This window comes from Felis catus, chromosome E1, assembly GCF_018350175.1.
Source record: "Felis catus isolate Fca126 chromosome E1, F.catus_Fca126_mat1.0, whole genome shotgun sequence".
NCBI lineage: Eukaryota > Metazoa > Chordata > Mammalia > Carnivora > Felidae > Felis > Felis catus.
Window position 1 is genome coordinate 54,274,645 of NC_058381.1, and position 17,051 is coordinate 54,291,695.

At 55.8% G+C, this 17,051-nt stretch overlaps 1 protein-coding gene across 3 annotated transcripts in view; it reads right to left on the reverse strand.

Moving 5' to 3' along the window:
• SDK2 (sidekick cell adhesion molecule 2) overlaps positions 1–17,051 on the reverse strand; it is a 263,997-nt gene that overhangs the window by 245,719 nt on the left and 1,227 nt on the right. The gene's annotated exons all lie outside the window — the stretch shown is intronic.

The window sequence follows — 17,051 nt, forward strand, 5'->3', positions numbered from 1 at the left end:
GGTGGTAATGCTGTTAAGAGTCACCAGTGTTTACTGAGCACCTACTACGTGCCAGGTGCTCCAGGCCACTGGCGACCACCGGAGGAGAGTCTATCCAGCGTGGCAGAAGGATCTACCTGATGCCCGTCAAAGAGTCAACAGGGAGGGTGGAACGTGGGCCTGAGAGGATGGATAGCTTCTGAACAGTATGTATGGCTGCCCCATTGTCCAGATGGGGTAACTGAGGCTGGCAATGCTTTGATGGCTCACTGAGGTCCTATAGCCAGCCGGCAAGCAGGGCCAGGATTCTAACCCATGTGTGCTCCGGCCTCTGGAGACTGTGGCATTTTGTACGTGGCTTCCCTGGGATCAGGAGACAGACAAACAGTGCATACCAGGCAGGACCGGACAAGCAGGCCCCAGAGATACGGGGCTGAGTTCCAGACCCCTCCCCTCCATCCTCCTGCGTGCCCATGACGATGGAGACAATCTCCCAGACAGAGCTGGCCAACTTCACAGAGGAGTCTCTGTGCTTGCTCACCGTACTGCCTCACCCTGTCTCACCCCCAGGGCCTGAGACAAGAGAGCCCCAGCATCTCCGGCCCAAGAAGAGGTACTGGGGGCCCAGGGAAGCCCACAGGAGGGAAAAGGACCCTAGGTGGCTGGACTCTGCTGTTACAGACAGGAAAACAGACCCAGGAGACTGGGGGGGGGGGGGGGGGGAGAGGAGTCCCTGAAGGGTCTCACGGGTGGGCAGGGCCGCCTTCCCGGTGAGTGACCCACGCTTAGAGGGTCACACACTCCCCTGCCCCCGCTGGATGTCCTGCTGTCACCATCTTGGAAGTCTTCATTTATTAACAAGTGGCCCGCACTTTGATTTTGCACAGGGCTCCACAAATTGCATTACTGGTCCTGCCACTGGGTTAGAGATGGCACCCGGGCTGGGCCCTATTTCTGAGACGCCCCTCTGGTGTGGCAACTGTGAGGCCCTGGGCTAGAGAGGGCTGCCTGGGGGAGGGCAGGCCAGAGCCCGAGGGCCTGGAACACGCACACACGATAGTCTCCAGAGAGGCAGGGCCTTCTGTGGGCAGAGTAAGTTAACTCCCCAGAACGGTGCCTGACGGGGGCCTAGGATAGCTTCCATGTCCTCCCTGCCTGTGGTGACAGACTAACGGGTTGGCCGGGGCTTGGGGACAGGAGGAGAGAGGCCAGCTGTCTTCAGGGCCTTGGCCTCTCCAAGGAAACCACCGCCAACAGCGCCCAAAGCCTGAGGGCTGGGCGGATGCACGGTGCTCAGCCGTGCCAGGCTGTCGCAGGGTCTCCATGTAATTAGAGCCGAGCCCTTTGCTTGGCTTTTGGGCTTGGCCAAAGAAGAGAAGAGCCAAGCAGAGTTGATTCAGAAGCCCTGGCCTGGCCCGGAAGTCCCAGCTCAGAGGGGAGGCCTGGTGAGGAGCCAAAGCCAGACATTCATTTCTCTGGGGCCACTGTCCCCCAGGAGACAGGTGCTGGCATGAGACAGAGCTGAGGCAGGAATGTGGAGCCTGGGGCAGGACAGGGAGAGAGGCTTCCTTAGACCCAGCACATTCCAGGAAGACAGTGCTGGGGGAGGGGACAGTGCTGGGGAGTGTTGGGGGCACACCCAGGGGTCACTGCTCTACGGTGGGTCCCAGGGCGGGGGACGGAAGGGCAGTGTCCAGTCTACCGGGGTGGCCCCTTAACCCTCAATATTTCTCTGTCTTGCCCTTCCTGGGCCCAACCGACAAGAGTCAGTGCTGGCTGGAGGCCAGGGATCTCCAAGAAATCTCTGTGACATTGGGCATTTTCTGAATCAACTCTACCGGCCCGTTCTGTGGTCGAGAGGATGGTCGAATCCAGATCCGTGTGGGGGAAACACATGTGTTCATAAACGCGGGACCCTCCGAACAGAGCCTGGCAAGGGCTTAGCGCTGTGTAAACGGTGGCTCTGACCCAGTCTCTGGATTCCAAATGCATCCTACTGCAGATTAAATGGCAGTATCTTTTCTTTCTTAATGACACATAAAATAATGATGTGTCTTGTAATTGATGTCTGAAGGTCAATCAAATACGGGACAATGATGACAACGAGCGTACATATGGGACCGGATCACTTTCATCGACACCTTCCATGTGGGCGGAGTCCTAGGACGCTCTTGACGTCCTGTTCCGTGTGGAAAAGTCATGGAGAACTGCGGATGCCGGACAGGGCAAGCACCTGAGGTCCCTGGGGGCGGGGGAGGGGGGAGGGGGGGGTTGCTGCGGGGGAGACGAACACATGGTCACGGGCAGAGCTGTCACAGGCTGGCAGTCTCTGGTAGATGGGCCAGGAGCACGGTGTGGGGTGCGGGGGACAGGGATCCGGCAGGAGCCCCTGTGACTCACAGTGATAGTCCACGTACTGGGCTCTGTGTTAGGGCTGTGGCCACGTATTATCTCAGACAAGCCTCCCAATCACCCCATGAGCGTGAGGGAGTTTTATCCGTCTTAAATCCACACTTTAATGGAAGAGGAAACCGAGGCTCAGAAAAGCAAAGTCATCTGGCCAAGTTCATTTAGCCCGTAAGTGGCCAAACTAGGCCAAATTATGGGCCAGCTGTGGAAATGGGGCCAGGCTGTTCTATTCATCAGCAGTTAGAGGGCAAGCAGGAGAAAACAGAGAAGGCCTTCGCAGACGGGACCTCGGCCTCCCAGCACGGCCGGGTGGGTGAGAACCTGGGCTCTGGGTCTGCCCGGGCCTGTTCCTGAGGCCACCCCTTACAAGCTATTCAACTCTGGGCAAGCTGCTCGAGTTCTCTGGGTCTATTTCCTAATCCGCACGAGGGGGAAGGTATGCTTCCTCAAAGGCCGTTGAGAGGACCAGACAATCTGTGTAAAGCATTTGGAAGGACATCTGGCTCACCAGGAGCTCGCACTATTCCCTGAGTCTGGTGACTCCAGAAGCTGATTGTCCAGAGTTGAGCCGCAGGCTCCCCCGACCCCATGCGTGACCTCAACCGTCTCGGGCTAGAAGCTGGGGAAGCAGAGGGGGACCCAGGGGTGTGCCAGGGAGCTTGGTCCCTAAACCGGCAACCGGCTGCCGCTGTGAAGAAAGGAGAGGGAGGGGTCTGGCTGCGGCCATCTGTGCCTCGTCCCTGAGTCCCCATCCTGCAAAGGGCTAGTGAAACCCCTCACACTCCAGAGACTCTGGGGCGGGTGGAGGAAAGGTAAGCAGGTGGCCCCTCTTCCAAATCCACAGTCCAGTGGCTGACTCTTGATCCACCCTCCCTCCCCCAGCAAAGGCCGTGGCTGCCCTGGGGACATCTGCCCCCAGACCCCCAGTGCCCCAGCTCACAGCTTCCCTGGTTCCTGGGAGCACAGCCCTCGCAGCTCCCAATTTAGCTGATGTGACCATCCCGTAGCTCCGATGGAACTGGAAAGAAGGTTCAGAGAATCACAGCCCTGTCAGAGGCTGGCTTGCAGCACCGGTGAAAACCAAAGGGCCACCACACGTAGATGGAGCCCGCAAAGGGGGCAGGAAACCCCGAGCTCCCAAGCTCTGCGGCTTGGGACACCTCACTGGGCTCTCCTGGTCCCACGTCCTCCTCTATATAATGAGGAGCCCTTTATAATCTGACCTTAGTGGTTCTCTGAGTTGCCCTATGGTTGTAGCTCACCTACTGCCCCTTAGGGAGCTCCAGGACCCAGGGCCCGAGGAAGCATATGGGGCAGGAAGGCCACAACCCCAAATGCATGCGACCATCCCCCACGTGGACAGGAGGCACAGTCACTGTGCTTTGGACTGCTGCTCCCCTCCCGAAGCTCACATAGTTTCTACAGGACGTCTGATGCCAAAGATGTGTGTGCCCTGAACATAAGCACCGTCTGGGCTGGGGCCACGTGTGAGGAGGCCTTTCGAGAATGAGGCCAACACAGCCTGACCTCAGTGTCAGCCACCATCAAGGTGTGCATTTGCTGCCTGGGAGCCGCTTAACAACTGAAAGGATAAAAATGAAGGCTCCTCGGAGGCTCTAGTCAGTGCAAGGGGTCAAGAACGAGAAAGGAAAGAAATCCAGATTGGAAAAGAAGTTAAACTGTCTGCATTCGGAGAAAACCCGATCACCTATGTAGAAAATCCAATGGAGCCTACAAAGAAGTTACTAGAACTAATCATTCAGTCGAACCATGTCACGGAGTCCCAGATCAACACGTCAAAATCAACCGCATTTCTATATCCTGGAGACAAACAGCTCCTAGTCGACATAAAAAGCATTTACAATTGCATCAAAAATATGAAATATTTAAGGGTAAATGTGCAACGCCTGTACTCCAAAATCCATAAAACGGTGCTCAGAGAGACCGAAAAGCTAAAGAACAGAGTGGAATCCCACGTTCGTGGGCCAGAAGATTCGACGTGGGTCCTTCACGCTGACCTATTTTATCAATGCGGCTTTGGTCAGAAACCCCAGCGGGTTTTCGGGGGGAACATCCGATTCTAAAATGCATATGGAAATGTAAACTAATTCTTTTTTAATTTTATTTTGTTTATTTTGAGAGAGAAAGAGAAAGCACAAGTCGGGGAGGAGCAGAGAGAGCAGGAGAAAGGAGAATCCCAAGCAGGCTCTGCACTTGTCAGTGCAGAGCCTGAAGTGGGGCTCGAACCCATGAACTGTGAGATCATGACCTGATCCAAAGTGCAGACGCTTAACCAAATGAGCCACCCAGGCGCCCCAGTGGAAATGTGAACCGATTCTAAAGACAGACAGGCTGGTTCTAAAATCCATGTGGAAACGTAAAGGAGCTAGAAGACCCAAAACAATTTTGAAACGGAACAAAGTCAGAGAACTGACATTACTTTGTTTCAAGCTAGACTCATCGTAAAGGGACAGCAAGTGTGAGAATGTGCTACTCGTATAAAGACAAATAGAGAAATGAACCAGGATACGGTGTCCAGAAATAGATCTGCACGGATACGGACTACTGATTTTCAACAAAGGTGTGGAGGTAATTCAGAGCTGAACGGAAAGTTTAAAACAAGCAAAAAAAAAAAAAAAAAAAAAAAAGACTGCCACAATGAGATATACATTTGGGGGAAAGAAAGATCTCTACTAGGCAGAGAGGGATTACTAAGGGCACAAGGAAACTTTGGGTGGGGATACATATGTCTGTTATCTTGATTTTTGTGGTGATTTTACAGGTTACACATATGTCAAAATGATTAATTTATACTCTTTTTCCTTTTTTAAGAGAGAGAGAGCACACTGAGGAGGGGCAGAAGGAGACGGAGAATCTTTTTTTTTCAATGTTTATTTTGAGAGAGAGAGAGAGCAAGTGAGGGAGGGGCAGAGAGAAACACACACAGAATCCGAAGCCGGCTCCAGACTCTGAGTTGTCAGCATAGAGCCTAATGCGGGGCTTGAACTTGTGAACCGCAAGATCATGTCCTGAGCTGAAGTCGGATGCTTAACCAACTGAGCCACCCACTCCTGGAAGACAGAGACTCTTAAGCAGGCTCCACACCCAGCATGGAGCCCAACTTGAGGCTCGGTCTCATGAGCATGGGATCAAGAGTCGGTGGCTTAACCAACGAAGCCACCCAGGCGCCCCAAGTTATACTCTTTAAATAGGTACAACTTATTACGGCAAAGCAAAAACAAAGCCTCCAGGATTCCCCAAGGAAGATGGGGGCTCCTCCTACCCCACAAGACCTAGGCTTCAAGATCACCTCCTCTGGGGCAGCATTCTCAGGTCTCCCCGCCAGACGCCCAATCACCCGATTCCACCTGTACTTAGCGCCTGGCACACTTGTCCTATATTCGCGGCCACGTGCTTCATGCCCTCTTTTGCCCGTGAACAGTTTGAGAGCAGGGACCTGACTTGGCCTTTGCTGGATCCCAGGCACTGTGCCTGGGGCACCGTAGGTGCTTAGAAAATGCCTGATGAGCCAACAGAGGTTCGAGGCTTTTGTCATCCATCCACGCACCGGGTTACTTTGAGCTTCTAGCAAAAGCTGCTTCAGCCAGTGATGACTTCACGGCCCGCCCTTCCTCCCCCAGGGAGGAGGCCTCTGGGCTGGCTTTTTGCTTTCTTTACAGACGGGCATTGAGAGCGAGAGCTTCTGGTGGTGAGGAAGTTAGAAGGGAAGGAGCGGTGGTCTGCCCCTCTCGCACACAAGGCCTGCAGCGGGCTCAGGGAGGTCCTCCGCCTCCACGGGAGGGACTCAGCACAGCCACCACCATGGCAACCGGACTTCTCCAACCTCTAGGCTGGACCTCTTCCAAGTGCGGCCCCTGGACCAGCGGCATCACCTGGCAGCTGGTCAGAAATGCCAGCCCCTGGCCCCCACCCCAGAAGCTCTGGGGGTGGAGCCTGGGAATGTGCATTCGGGCAAGCCCTGCACGGGAACTGAATGCAGGCTCCGATGTGAGCCCCGCTGCTCCGGCCCACCCTCTCACCTCCATCACAAGGCAGGCTACACCAGAGCTCCAAGAATGTGCCCCTGGGGCCCCAGATGTGAGGGTGCCCCTCACTCCTTTGGCCTTCCCTCGATCCTCGGGTGCCCCGAGGCCTGGCCCTAAATGCGGCCGCCGCCTTCCCCCATCTGCGTGCCCGCGTCTCAGAGGCATGTCTTTGCTTCAGCTCTGACACCGAGCCTGGGCTCAGAGGATTGGGGCCCTGAGCTCTTCCCTGGCAGAGGTACAAGAGTAGCTGGAGTTAGGGGCCTGCTCCCTGCACCCTGGGGCTGGACATTCCAAGTTCCTGGACAGACAATAAGTCCTAACATTCCAGGCGAGGTGGCAGGCAAGGGGCGCGGACAATGGGTCTTGTGTTTCTCCCCACGCCTTCCTGCGGGTGTGCTCACCCCGGGCTCTGCAGAAGGCTGAGCCATCAAAAGCACAGTGGTCCACTCGGCTGGCCCTGCTTCCCTCTCTCTGCCCAAGGCCCGGGCTGAGGCTGGGGGCCCCCCGTCACACCCAGCTCACTCCCTGGGGCCGAACAATGTTCCTTTTTCCTGGAGGTCTCTAGCACCTTCTAGGTTCTTCATCCATCAAGGCCTTAGGAGAAAGGGGTTAAATGCCAACGCCTCTCTTCTTCCCACCCGGGCCCTGGCTGCTGTCCTCCTGGGGCAAGCGACAGCAAGCAGTGGACACAGCTCTCCAGCCACCCAGAGCCACAGCCAGAAGCATCTCCCCTCGCCCTGGTTGATTTCTGTTCATTAATGCAATCACATCAACACTGACAGCAGCCTATTTATTACCGCCCCGACGACAACCATTTTTCACCCAGTGATGCACAGCCCCATAATGAGCTTGGGCCAGAGCTAACGAGGAAGTCCTCTCGACCCTCCCTGGCAGCTTCAGGCCTCACGATGGCCTGCCCCCGACCCACGGCCTGCCTGCATTTGCTCTGCCGGGGCAGGGAAAAGGGGTCCCAATGGGAAGGTCAAGGGCCGCTGGGCTGAGCCAGCCAAAGCTGCGTGAGGCCAATAAGCATGCTGTCCATGGGGAGAAGGCTTCAAGGTTGACTGAGCAAGAAGGCCGGAGTGCTGGGCACGGTCTCAGGGCAGCAACACGTCCCCCATTCTAGGTGCCAAGTCCTTGGGCCAGGGCAGCGAGAGATATAAACAGTGATGGAGACAGCTGGCCGCCCGATGGAGCCTGGGAGTGCACGGATGCTTTCAGCTTCAAGAGAAATCTCGAGGAAGGGACTGAATCAGACTGGGAACACTTAGTGAGTGCTGGCTGGGCCATGGCAGGACACCAACTCCAATAAGACCCTGCTTTGCCAGGGATGCTCTTCTGGAAGGCACCCGCATCTCCACGGGAAAGACCCCTGTGCAGTGGACATAACTTACCACAGAGGCCAACGCCTCTCACTAAGGTGACCCTCCGTGCCCTCACTCAGTGCCCTGCCCCAACAGCGTCGCCGCTGGGCTGGGTGGCTTGCAATGTAAAGGGGGCTCGGGGGACAGCCCAGGGAGAGGCCGGGAGCCAGACCCCTGAATCCTGAATGGTATGGAGCAGACAGCCGGAAGGTGAGGGAGGACCCAGAAAACTCTGACCACCCAAGCGTCAGGATCACCTAGCGAGGGGCTGACAGCCTCACATTCCCACCGCCCATGCCCTTGAAGGTTCCACCACCGCCACGGTGGACGGTTATGCTGGCCCGGGCTTGATTATGTTTGGGGCCCTGCTTCCTCAGGGGGAACTATACGTCTACAAAACATTACAGAAACTTTTAACTATAAATGGCTGAAATATGTCAAGCATCTTGGAATCCTACAGATGATGTGACCCAAGAGATCACTGGATTCAAATTCTTCAAAACCAAGTTTTGACATCTATCCCAGGGGGTCCAGGAAGCCACGGGCAGACATACCACACCTCCTTTAGCAGCATCCGTTGGCTTTAAAATACCCTTTGTGTGTTAAAATAGAATTCAGATAGGCTATGGAATAGAATGCAAATGTTCGTATATTGAAAACAGAACCTATAAAGGAGGAAAAGGTCACGGGGCTAGCGGGCAGCCTCAGGCTCACGGCCAGCTCCCCCGGGGCCTGGGGCCTGTGTCTATCCTCCTCCACCACAGAAGTCCATCACCCTACAGCTCAGAAACGCAGTGTTTATGGCCCCCCGTTCCCCAGTGAGGACACGGAGGCCCAAAGGGACCCAGTAAGGACGGGTCTCGGGATCCGAGGCCCGCACGGCCTCGCGTCTGTTACCCTCCCCCTGATGGTACCATTACCCGCAGCGCCCTTCTTCAAAGGGTTAAGTTCATTAATTGGGAACGATAATTTATGTCTAATGCCTCTACCCTTGCTGATGAAGGTTATTATCTAAATTCAAGGAGTTTATAATTAAAGAAATCAGTCACACGCACATTAAAAGATAATTCAGAATCAACAAGGCCAAAGTGCCAAATGAGACATCTAGACCGTCGGCATCCTGAGAGCACAGAGGCATCTGGGGGGATGTGTTCTAGCTGGCGCACCTTGGGGGAGAACGAGGGGTGCGGGGTGAGGGAGAGGGGAGGGGGCCGAGGGGTTCCGGGGGGTGGGGCAGCTGAGCACGTGGAGGGCCGTGGCAGGGAAGGGGAGGGGAGGTTGCAGCCACACGGAGGGCCAGACCGTGGGGGGCTCGGCACTGAGAACAAAAGCAGTAGCAAAGCCCCTGGAGTGAAGGCCGGTAAGTAGGGTCTGACCTGACAGGCCTCAGCGTTTAGATCTTATCACCAAGACCCCGTGGGAGAGCAGATGCGGTCTCAAGGGAGGGGTCTGACTTCCCTTACAGAGAGGACAGGCCACCCCCGGCCGCACCCCGTGCCCCACCCTTTTCACCCAGCCAAGCTGGGACAAAGTTTGTGGTCAAGCCCAGCAGCACGGTGAGCTGCTCCTGACCAGACCAAAAGCGACGGCCTGGGAAGCAGGGGACCCGTGTTCATTGTCGTTCACCGTCACTTTCTTACACATCGAGTGACCTTAGCAAGTGTCCGAAGTTCAATGCAGTCGATGTTAATAATGTGAACACTTTCTGCCCAAACTCCTTCGAAGGTTGGGATGAAGAAAAAAAATGAGTTTGGCTGTGAAAGCGACACACAGAAATTTGAGGTTTTATGAAAGGATCCAATAAACACATTCACCTTAAGGCCTGAACAGCTAATAACCCCTTAACATGTGGGTTCTCTGCGGTGTATTTGCATTTTAAGTTGGAGCCAGAGAATGTCTTAACCGAATGAATAAGCCCGTAATAGCATACGTTTAGATGCCACTGGCTGGTCTGTGAGGGATAAAGGCAGCAGAGGCATTTCAGGACATGACGCATGTCCAATTGCAGGCCCACAGCTGACCCTGCTTCCCCAACACCAAAATGGTGACAAAAATGACAATGACAAGCACTTATACAGCATTCACTATACACTGACTGCTGTCTGAGAACTCAGCAGATCTTATTAAACCGTGTCATGACCCCACGGAGGGGGGTAAGGACTCCTGTTATCCCCGCTTTGCCGATGAAGAAACCGAGGCACAGACGGGCTCTGCAACTGATTCATCCAGGGTTACCCAGACAGTAAATGACAAGTAGGATTTGAACCCAGGGAGTCATCCACATTTCAAGCTCCTCAGAGGCCTGTGCTGTCCCACTGGGACCCTCGGACAGCACATTCTGGATTGGCTCTCACGGCCCAGAGCAAGAAATGGGGCATCTGTAGCAGATCCATAACTGACTCCCACCATGTGGCGACAACCCAAGCGTCCAGGTGCCCAGCCATATCTCTGACCATCCCTCAGATTCTGAGCCACACAAGTGCCTCCGTCACCTGCACCTTTCCAAGACCAGGTGCCCCTTGGCAGCAGGGGCTGGGGTTCCAGGGTCCTGGCTCCAGCAGGCCCTTGAGAGTCCCTCATGGCTACCCCAGAAGCTGAATTCCCTCAATGGGCCACATGATGGCTAATAACGTTTCCTCCCCTTAGGATTATCATATCATCAAAATTTCATCACTGCTCTAGGTCACTAATAGCTTCCTGCAGGGCATCAAACTTTAATTGCCTCTTCCCTGCCCCATTCAGTTTAAAAGACTCTTGTGCGGCTTGGTCACTGGCACCCAGTCATGAGTGCCCCAAGTGACCTTAAGGAGACTCACCAAACATCTCTGGGTCCCCTGGGAGGGGACAGGGGAAGGACAGAGAGGCACAGGGGGGTTCGCATCCTGATCTCTCATATCCTGCTGACCTGAGGCCCAGTGAGGACGCAGCTAGGATAGAGCAAGAGCCAGGGGGGATCAGGAGGAGGAGGAGGAGTTCCAAAGGCTATTTTCGTTTTAGTTTACTTCTTTATTTTTGAGAGACAGAGAGAGGGGGCAGGGGAGGGGCAGTGACAGAGGGAGAGAGAGAATCCGTGCTGACAGCACGGAGCATGACACGGGGCTCAAACTCAGGAACCGTGAGATCATGACCTGAGCTGAAATCAAGAGTCAGACACCTAACCGACTGAGCCACCCAGGTGTCCCTCCCAGGGCTGTTTTCTCAAACTCTACCGCGTCCCCTGGGCCAGCCCTGGTCTTCTGCCAGCACAGCTGAATGGGCATCTCATCAGCAAATGGTCGCGTCTCTCAGGGAAAGTACCAGTGAAGGATGCCATGGAGGCAAGGGCAGCCTGGGGGAATGGGAAGATGACAGGCACTGGGGTCACAGAGCCCTAGGTTCAAATCCTGACTTCCTAGCTACACGGTCTTGGGGAGTTAATCTCTGTGAGCCTCAGTTTACCCGCATGATGGAGTCAAGGGAGGGCAGAGGTAACGGTGACACTTCCCCTAACGCTGTCTAATACCCAGAACTGCACACCAAATATGACTGTGCCTCCTCCCTGGTGATCCTAGGACGGGGAGAAAAGACCAGATCGTTCAAAACTGGGGGAGAAACACAAGCCGAAAAAGAAGATGCGGGTAGAGATACCCAGGGGGAAATCCGAGAACTCCGTGCCACCTGAGATCCCATCTCGAGACCATGTGGAAGGGCCAACGCAGAGGCACAGCTGGCTGCGTGAGCCGGCTGAGCCCCTGCCACAGGCCAGGCTCCATGGAGGGCTCCGCTCGCCTCAGGTCCTGCGCTCCCCGCCAGGCTCCTCCCCTGGCACGACTGATGTACGAGAAAAACGGGGATGGGATGTGAGCGACCGAATCCAAAGTGGCCCGGGGGTAGCGCAAAGCGAAGGAGCCTGCACCCAGGTCGCCCCAATTCCAAGGCAAGGACCACCGCGATGCAGGGCCCTTCTCAACAGCTCAAGGGAAAAAAACCCAAACCGGGGAAGTAATCGCACCAGACTGGGGCTAACTTGGGGGTGCTTTCCGGATGGCCCCGGCAGGAGTAAAGTAATTCTGTATGCAGTGCACTTCTGGAGACCACAGAGTCCTCTCTGCGGTTATGGAGGAACGCTGGACATCACCAGCGCGCCTCTCTTTTCCCAGCACGAGGAAGGAAGCCTGCGCTTCCCACCCCCTCGCCACTGGGCGGGACCACGTGATCAGTTCCGGCCAATGGGCTGCAAGGGGAAGCGAGCTGGGCTATAGCATTTAATTGCGGATGCCACGACTTCCTCTCTCTCTTATGTATTTCAAAGGGGGCCTCCAAGCACGGATGGGCCTTACTCCCCAAACCCCCTAGGTGTCCTCCCAATTTCATACAGGTGCAGTTCAGCTAGTAGGCACTCAAGAAGAACCCAAGGGTCACGCAATCCAGAGGCCGGACTGCCAGAAGCAGCTGTAGGGCCAGAGGCAGGAAGAGCTGGGAGTTAAGGTGAGAGAGTCTGAGCAGGGGTTCTGGGCTCAACAGCAACACTACCCCATTCTGCGTAAGCCTGGGCCGGAATCTCTGGAAGACAGGGCTCCCATCCTTGGGGTGATTGGCTCAGCATAACGAGGGCTTCACGGCAGGTGGCTTATGTGATGTACCGAGGAGCCCATCAGAGTGGGTGCCTGGTCAGAGAGGAAGCTGGAGAAGGAGGGACAGGCCGATGACAAAAGATTCCTTAGCTAAGGGTTCATTCATTCATTCATTCATTCATTCTTCATTCGCTCATTCATATTCCTCGACCTCATTCTCCATGGTAGGCACAGCCCGAAGTGACCAGGGATACAGCGGTGGATAAAATAAAGCCCCCACCCCCACGAGAGGCCAACAATAAATAAATAGACAAGTCAGTATATGCCAGGTGAAGCTGAGTGCCACGGAGAAGGTAAAGCAGGGGAAGAAGTTCATCCTTGGAGGTGACATGTTTTCAGGGGCTTAGGGACAGATGAGGGACACTAGGGGAAAGTCTTGAAGGAAACAAGGAGTCAGCCTTGCAGACATCTGGGAGGACTGGGCATGACCGCAGGGACAGCAGGACCTTCAGATGCCAGGTGGGAGTCCAGAGACAGACCGGGCAGTTCCAGGAACAGGGAGGTGGTCAGTGCGGTGGGCAGAGTGGGTGGACATATTGGAGAGGAGGCAGGAGGCAGGAGGTGTGGGCTGTGACATCCTCCCAGCCTTGTGGCCAGTGCGTTATAAGCACTTATCAGTTACTCAGAGCAGTTTACGGTGATTAGGATCATCTCATTTAACACCCAAAAACAAAAAAACAAACAAAAGACCCCCCTACGAGGCAGCCATAGTGATCTTTAACATTTACAGATGAGAAGAGTCTCAGCTCTGGGTCATTCAGTGGTGCAGGTAGAGGCCGGGAGCCCTGCACCATGTCGGTGCCCAAACCTGGAGAGGGGCCTCCGCAGGGCTCCCTGGGCTCAGGGAAGGGCTTTCTGGACCAGACACCTGGCTGGGGAGACCGATGAGACCAGCTGTGCAACCCACCCCCACCCCCCACATCAGGACCCTGAGCAGCCCCGGGTGGCCCCTTGCTGGACACTGACACTGATCCCTGGCCCTGCCCTCTGCCCAGCGTGTGGACAGCAGAGGGGGCGGCCACGAGGAGCAACCAGGATGTGTCAACATCCGGTTTGTTTTCTTTTCCATTACAGGCAGTGAGGCTGCTGCCGGCAGTCACTCCTGGCCCATTTGTTGCTATTGGCATCCCAAAGCCCTGAATTATGATGACTAATTCCCACCACTTTAGGCAGCTCGAGGTCCGTCTGTGGCAGTGTGCTCCAGGGGGAGCCAGGGTGGAAAAGCCACAGGCAGCACTGTAACACCCAACATCAATTCCAGCTCAGTCTCCTGACTCCCCGAGGCGCGAGGAGTCAGAAGGATCGGGGAGGAGGTGTTCCAGCCAATCAGACGACTTCTTCAACCACAGCCAAATCCCAGGATAACCAGCCACGGGGACACGGTCTTACAACCTGCTTGTTTCGTAAGATAGTGAGTCCCCCGTCACCAGGGGTATACAAGCAGACACCAGATGGCCACTTGTCCCAGGCTTATGGGCAAAGAACAATGCTGGATGGCTTTTTGTTTCTTTCAAGTCCAACGTCCTTTCAGTCTAGTCCTCAGGACAGACAACAAGTTCATTCTCCCTTACCGCTTAACTTACAGCCCAACTGTGTCCTGTGGTACAAAGTCAAATGCATACCAATATGCAGTTTAACACATCATTGTAAAGTCGGCCGTTCAGGCACTGTTTAAACAGAGAACTGCTGTAAAGGATTTGGCCTCTTTCCCAGCCGCCCTTCCCTGATGGAACCAGGTTCCTGGCCCCTACTCTGGCCTTCCAGTAGAGGACATAAGGGAGAGAGCGGTCGATAACTATTTGCCGAACACACGCACGAAAGGAAGGGTTTCTGAGGCAGGTGTCGGGCTGCCAGCATGATTCAGCCTCTGGGTAGGGGTCCCGAGCTGCTCTTCCCACGCAGGGGCGAAACCCTGCAGCCAGTAGAAACACCAAACTGTGTCACCCATCTGGCCACAGCCAGAATGTTCCAGACTCCCCAGCTGAAGCTAAGGGGCGCACGGGGCAAGGGAGACAGGGATGCAGGGCAGAGAGCCGCCTCTCTGGCCCTGGGAGAAGAGCACGAAGGGAAGCGGGGACGCCCCCTGGCCCACTCCTGTGTGGGGCTTTGACACGCACCAGCTGAGCCCCAGGCAAGCAAGACACTCGGCCTTGTGGTAATTAGCAAGAGGCCCTGATCAATAAGTTATTTTTTGCTGTCAGTAATTAATAATTACAGCTTAGCCACACCATGTAATTAAACTTTCATCCCGCTCCCTTGCGTGCTGTTTGCCTTTTATTGTGATTAGCTCCTAGCACTAAACTTTCTCCCCTCGGAGCCTTCAAGAGCCTCCGAGGCTGGGCCTGCCAACACTCATACAGGGGTCTGTGCTGCCTGCTTCCCTCAGCTCACAGCCCCTTTTGTCCCTCCCCCAGGCGCCGTGCTCTCCTAAGAACCTTCTGGACCGGCTGGCTGGGCTGCTACTGCCCTCCTTCCGGCCCCTCGGCCTCCTCAGGATGTGCGCCAACAATAACTTTCGCGGCACCCGCAAAATCTCTCGAGAAGCTGGCGACAATGCACACGTCCAGGCTCCCCCGGGCATCTGGAGTCAGAGTACGTGGGAGTGGGGCCCAACACGGCCGCAGGGCCACTCACAGCCGACGATGGGGCCACAGAAGCCGGAAGTACAAGAAGCATCTTGGAGGAAGGAGAGGCATTCGTGGTGTTTTTGGTGGGTGGCCGGGGCTACTCCTCATGGTCCTCTGGCTGGTAATGTAAAAACCAACATCATCCTCGCAACAATACCCTTTATCGAGCACCTCCTAAGTGCCAGGCACCTGCTGAGAGCTCCCCCAACTGCCTCGAATCCCTCTTTCTACAACATCACCGCACTTAGTTGAGGAAAAGCATACGAACTGGCTTGACATTGAGGTTTGGGGGAAATGGCCGAATGGCTTTCAGTATAAGCGGGTGATGTGGCCCAGGTCCAGCAGCCGAAAAACACCAACGTAAGTCTAGACAAAATCCAGCGGTGGCCAGCGTGAGGTCTGTCCCAGAGAGGTACACGGCCTGGTCCCTCATTCTGTCATGACTGGAGAACAGGGCTGAAGGGGCTCAGAAGCCACAGACAGTGGCGTGGCTTCAAGTACCCCAAAGGGTGAAGGGCATGGCCTCAAACTCAAAAGAGAAGCTAAGGAGAAACGCCACTCTCTAATCCCAAAGCAGACAGGAAAGGACCCCGCAGCCCCGTGGCCTGCCCCTGCCCGCCCCCCCCACCCCCCCCCCCCCCGGGCCACTACACACAACACAGCACTGCCCCCAAGTCAGGCCGAGACCAAGTTCCCACAATCCTTTGCACAGTTTGTCTCCCGCCAGGAGACAAATGGGGAGTACCCATGGACTCTGGAAAACACTCTCTCAGAGCCAGAGAACACAAAGGGAGCAGCAGGGGACCCAGGCAGCCTCAAACAAGAGAACCAGAGAGAGGGGGAATCAATCAGAGACCTTCAGCGATTCTGACAGGGCAAGCCCCTTAGCAGGAGGACAGAGACAGGAGGTGGCCCGGCCTTAACTTCCACCGGACCAGGGGATCTTGGCCTCAGGGGGATGGGACGGTGTTGGCTGGGACATAAAGAGGCTTGATGACCCAGAAGGAAGGGCCTTCAGGTGCCCTGGGGACTCCTGATGGGCCTGGGCCTGGATGGGCGGGAACTCGGGAGCCCACCTGCCACACAGAAATCATGCCACTGTGGGAGTCCGGACAAGCAATGAAGTCAGATGCCTCCAGACGGGGGCTGACACCCCCAGAGCCCTCCCAGTCTCCGGGCTTTCAAGCTAGTTGACCCACGGGCATCTCAGAGCAGATCTGTGAGGTGCCCCCGGGGAAGCTACACCCTGTCCCGATTCTGCCAGCCTCGAGGTCCTCCTGGAACCCTTAAAAGAAAGGCCCTGCCCTAGCAAACCCACTCCAGCTGCCGATGGTCCTGGTTCCAGGGAGAGAAGGGCCCAGAACACACCTGGTCCCTGACTCTGCCCCCAGAACACCCAGCGGCAACTCACTTAACGCCCCCTGGACCTCAGTTTTCCTCTCTGTTAAATGGTTGCTAGAGTAAGCCGACCTCTAAGGTCCCTGCCTGCTGGAAGATTTTATGATGATCGTAAAACTAATAATAACTTTTATTACCTTACATTTACAGGGCCCCTTACAAAATTTCTAAGTGCTTTAACGTAAATTACCTTGTAAAATCCTCCCCTCAACCCTGTGAGTGAGAGCTGATTATTCTCATCTCTTTGATCCGGGCTCCCTGAACTGCCTGACGCTGGGCGCAGTGGGGTCCCTTCACCCTCGCCGCTAGACGACCCCAGGGCTGGGGTGGGGCCCTTCTGAGAAGCAGCCTCCATATGCCGGCGCCCCCGGGTGGGTCCAGGCACCCTCCCGAGCCTGGAAGAGGGAAGCCAGGCCCCGCGAGTCCTGAAGCTCAGCCCAGGCTTCGTCTCCTTCCGCCCCCAGCAGGCGCCGCTCGGACACCGCTGGCACCACTGTCTGGATCTGCGAACCCCAAAGGCAAGGAAGCACCGGTGCGGCCGCCCTCCCCCGCTGGGACCTGCCCAAGGGCTGGGGGGCGGAGGGGGGAATGTCTGGGCATCTGCCCTCTGGAGGG